We start from the raw sequence: 5,370 nt of genomic DNA on the forward strand, positions 1-5,370 counted from the left end.
AGGACATACTATGCAGATGTGCATATCGACAGGAAATTATGATTCAAACTTTTTCTAGGAGTTATGTCCCTTTGAACTTATTTGCTTCAATATACTACTGCAAGTTTGTCTTCGCATCTCCTCTCAAACCGCACAATAGAATTTTATGAAACCTTTTTAGATAAGGACATACTATTCAGGGGCGGATCCAGGATTTTGGAAAGGTGGGGGGGCGAAGTAATAAAAAAAATTTGGGGACCCTTTTTTTTGCTAAAAACATAAAATAAGTGTAAAATGCATTTTAGTTAAAGTGTAGGGGCTGGACATTTTTGGTGCCGTATTCTCTACATTGATTGTATATATATATATATTATAAAATGATTGAATGGATCCAAAGCTATGTACTATTTAATATATCTGAAGTGGAATTTGTCAGTAAAATATGGACATGGGAAATTCCCGTTTGTTGTATGGTTAGTTAGCATAACTTTACAGATTTCTTGTTGTGAACAAGATATACGGCTATTCAATGAAATTTACAATACAACCGACACGAAAAAAAACAAACAAGAAATTTTTATCCATTGAAATGTTTCACCCAACAATGGAAGCGAGGGGTACAAATCAACCAAAAAGGCTGCGAATGAATCGGAAACGAAAATGAAGTTGTGAATAACGTTCGACACATGGAGTCATATAGGCCACACCCAGCAGGCCGGTTGCAGGCGGGCTTTGAAAAAAATATTCAGTATATCAGTTCGGCGGAACAGACCTTCCGGTCAGATATGGGATTCACATGCAATCATCCCCCCCCCCCCCCGGACACACAAAAAAAATACGCCCGTTTTTTTTAGAGTGTAATGGAGTATAATTTTCTGTTGGGTGGAATTGTGATAAAGAAGTCAATACGTCCTTGCTCAATACATTGAAGGCGTCATCCCTAGCCTTAACATGTGTTACTGTAATCTGAATTTCAAAATGACTGAGTGACGGGTTTTTTTTTCGACGTACTTGTCAACTCCACCGTAGCGAATCACATAAATTTGACATAATCAATAATATATTACAGTGAATACGAGCGAAAAATATCTTTATAAGTGGAGAACTGTCGCATTAAAATTAAATACACACCAAAATTCACGAAGTCTAGGCTGATTATTAATCATTTTATAAAAAAGAAAAAAAAAGAAAAGTGCCATCAAAAGGGGGGGGCGTACGCCCTCTACGCCCCCCTCTGAATCCTCCACTGCTATTTAGATATACATATTTTTTTTCTAGGAGTAAGGCCCCTTTGAACCTATTTGCTTCAATATACTACTGCAACAGTTTGTCACTGCATCTCCTCAAACCGCACAACAGAATTTCATAAAACCTTTTTAGATAATAAGGACATACCATGTAGATGTGCATATCGACAGGAAATTACGAATTATTTTTCTAGGAGTTATGCCCCTTTGAACTTATTTGCTGCAGTATACAACTGCAAACAGCTTGTCATCGAAACTCCTCTGAAACCACACAACAGAATTTCATGAAACTTTGTAGATAATAAGGACATACTATGTAGATGTGCATATCGACAGGAAATTATCGTGATTTAATTTTTTTTTCTTAGTTATTTTATTTCTCTAGTGGCAATGTGGGGACTGACTGCCAAAGCGGGGCTGGCTTCAGTTATTTGCAATATAATCCACCAATTAGCCCCACCCTATGTCGGACTCTGTAACAATCATCCCATCAACCAAATATTTTGAAACATATTTAGAATTCAAGAAACAGACAAGTCCATGAAAATGAGGTTAAGTTCAGATAAACCCTGCAAGACAGACATATTTGTTATTCATTTATTATTTTGTACATAAATCACCCATTAGTTTTCTCATTTTAAATGTTTTAAATTGTTCATTTGTCATTTCGAGACCTTTAAAACCAACTATGCAGAATATGTTTTACTCATTATTGAAGTCCATATGGTGACCTACAGGTATAGTTATTTCTGTGTTATTTGGTCTGTTGTGTCTCATTTACAATCATATCACATCCTCTCATTTGATATTTTAATTTGTGATAAGACATTTAATAATCATTTCATACACCAAATATACATGAAGATGACCTATTGATTACACAATATTGACTACTACATGTACCTATTAGTATTTATTATTTTTGAGTATATGTCCGACATGCTGACGACGGACAGTCAATGGTATACCATAATATGTCCTGAAAACTGGTGTTAAAAAAAAGGCTCAACTAAATCAAATTTTTGAAACGTGATTGATTTTATTCCTCTAATATCTATGAGATCAAATTTATAAAACATCTATTAATATAATTAATTTCAATGTACTAGTATACATGTACGAATTGTTGCCATTTATACATCATGTACATGTACAATCATTAGCTGATCAGCTCTATATTTTCTTTATTTTTATTCTCCTTCACTGTTTTATTTATAAGAGTAGACTCATATATATGATCTGTATTCATCATTGGGACAGGTAGCTATATTTATATAGGTGAAGTAGGTCCTTTTGATTATATTTTTTTAAAGGATTTTGACAGCACTAAAGCATAATTTTTTATACATGTAGTTCCAATTTATAGTTGATCTTAGCTCCTTAAGTGGATTGTGGCAACATATATTGCATATATACATGTAGAATGTTGTTCTTAAGTTTCAGCACAGTGCTGCACTTTACGCATACTTTCCGGTTGCAAGACTAGAATATGATACTGGCTTCTCATGAAATTCTGTCAGTACTTTGCCAATAGTTTCCAAGTAAAGTTGAACATTCCAAGCTCACTCCTTCCATTTGCAATGTACATGTACAAATGTACTTGCAGCCTGAAATTAAATATCAGAGTAATTCTGTCAGAAAATCAACGATTATTGACATTCAAAAGCATATAGATGTAGACTAGTTCATAATGGTAATGTGTCCATGGGACGCAGATGAGCAGCCGCTTGCATATAAAGGATGAAAAGGGTGACACCACCCAAATTTGTACTTGATCTGAGTGTTGTTGTAGTTAGCATTGCATATAAGTTTCAGAACATTTGGATGAAGCAAACTTGTGTTAAAGAAAGGAACAAAATTTCAGCATTTTTTTAATTTGTAAAGGGGCATAACTCTAGAAAAGTAAAAGCGACCCCACCAAAAATTCAAACTTCATGTGTGTTTGTTGGTACAATGTAGTAAGCATATATATATGCATTAATTGTGTATAATAGTTTCATAACATTGGTTGAGGCAAACTGAAGTTGGAGAAAAGAAACCAAATTTGGGAGGTACATGCAAGTTTGATAAGACTGACAATGCAAAAAAATGGTCTAAATTAATATGTGTTTATTTGATAATAGGTTCGTTTTCATTTATTTTTGTTTTCCCTTGAGAACACATAAAATATTTTTTTATAATTTAATTTGGTTGAATATACATGTATATCAAATTTCTGAACAGAAAATAATGAAAATGAGACACAAAAAAAATATAACCAAAAAATAAACCTGTGATAATACAGCTTCTATTGGTACCAGGATGCTTAAAATCAATCCAAAATATTTGGGAAGGGAAATATAGTTGGGGTCAAGGAGTAGAAACTGTCCCGATGAACCGAAGTTATGGGGTACCCCACATACATATGACCCTAGTCCGAGATTTCTCTGACGTCCAACGGCTGTTTTGCCAGACAAGCTGGGGCTAATCTCGCACTAATTTGAACCTAACTTGGCTACGAAATAAGTTATTAAAAATGATGATTAAAAAAGACTAATTCATTGACACTAACCATTGCTAACGGTAGCGTAAAAATGACAGTAGATGTCATCCCTTCCTCTTCGGCCGTTTGCACACGGATATTTTGCAAAACTGGACAGACATGTTTACAACTTGTCGGTAAAAGGTAAAATAAACACATAAATAAGATACCAGCTATAACGATCTATAATATAAAACATGGACAAGAAATTGAGCCCGTGCAAGGTTTCAGCCGCAGTGATTTTCAACAGTAGCGAGTATTTTGAGACAACCCCCAAGTTTGTATTTTTTGTTATACTGATAACATTTGGCTGCCTAATATATCGAAATCTATGTTTTCTTATGTAATAACTCTACCTTCATCGTTGTATATTCGCCACAATGTCTGTTATGCATGTACATGGTCGTATTCATCAATATAGTATGCTGCTCGGCAATGGCGACCTTGAAATTCCTCTGGTCCGATAATGGCGCCAAATTAGAGGGAAGCAACTCGCGCCATACAAAATTACCGTATTTCACCAAAATAATCAAAATTTCACTTTTTGATAACAAACAGTAATACGATAACCACATTTATATTCAGCAATCGTTTATTGATATAATTACAAACATCATTTTATTAAAGCCATCAATAAAGAATTCACAATTAAGTAATTAATGGAGTGCAATGAAATCAGACCTTATGGGGTAGAGGGGTTAAACAAAAGCTCGTAACTTTTTTTAAAGCCTGGTGACCCCCATTTTATTTTACCTTAAAATGTTCGAAAAGTTCATAGCTTTGACATATCTGTTTTTAAAAAAAATCTACCGGGGAAATTTTACGAAAAATCGATTAAACCAATATTTTTTGCCTTAAACTAAAATTAGAAAATGCAAAATTTAGACATTAATCTGAAAATAAAAGGATTTTTAAGTCAAAAACAACCAAGGGAAAGGTTTACATTTCAAATTCTAATGTTTTTTCACATAAAAATCATACTGACTTGGTTTTAAAAGTCTTTGAATTTGATGTAACGGTTATTGTTGGAAGGGTGGGCATGTTTGGAAATAGGGTCAAAATCGCACATTTCGCTTCAATTTGAGGAGAAAACGAGCCTGGTGACCCCCTTTTTTCTTTGCATTTTTGGATTCAGCATAAAAAAATCTACAGAATATGTGAAAATAAAAAAATTCTACCGGGGGTCACTATTGGGGTGAGCCACCTTAAGTACCTATAATCTAACTCTACTCTTAAAAGGTTTTTGGATGTTATGTGGACAAGCACTTATAAAGTCAGAATTTTTCTCCCATATGAACCAGTCAAAAACGTTTGAAAAAAAAACTATTTTGCTTTCCTACCGATCCTAATTTTTTAGGGGATGTTACCTGAAACACATGTATTTTTTTCTTGGCCTTACTACACAGATAATTTCACAGACACAGTCTTCTCTATGATCGAATATCATATAAAAATATTGACGGCATTCTGCTATTTTGAAGAAAACAAATACCCCAACTTGACGTGTTTAAAATGTACGTACTGCATATATTGGTCAAAACGCACAAATTGAAAGCAAATAATTAAGAACAATATTACTCAGAGGGTTTAATTTTTAAATTTTACCAGGACGGCCCCTTTAAA

The 5,370-nt window shown here is 33.8% G+C and overlaps 1 long non-coding RNA gene across 1 annotated transcript; it reads right to left on the reverse strand.

Annotated features, from left to right (window-relative positions):
• Nucleotides 1-2,243: 2,243 nt before the first annotated feature.
• Nucleotides 2,244-4,959, reverse strand: LOC143054499 (uncharacterized). The gene is made up of 2 exons (XR_012971706.1): nt 4,104-4,959; nt 2,244-2,833 (listed from the first exon to the last, which is right to left on the reverse strand). It is a non-coding gene; the product is annotated as an uncharacterized LOC143054499 (long non-coding RNA).
• Between the last annotated feature and the right edge of the window lie 411 nt (nt 4,960-5,370).

Source organism: Mytilus galloprovincialis, chromosome 12 (genome assembly GCF_965363235.1).
Source record: "Mytilus galloprovincialis chromosome 12, xbMytGall1.hap1.1, whole genome shotgun sequence".
Lineage (NCBI taxonomy): Eukaryota > Metazoa > Mollusca > Bivalvia > Mytilida > Mytilidae > Mytilus > Mytilus galloprovincialis.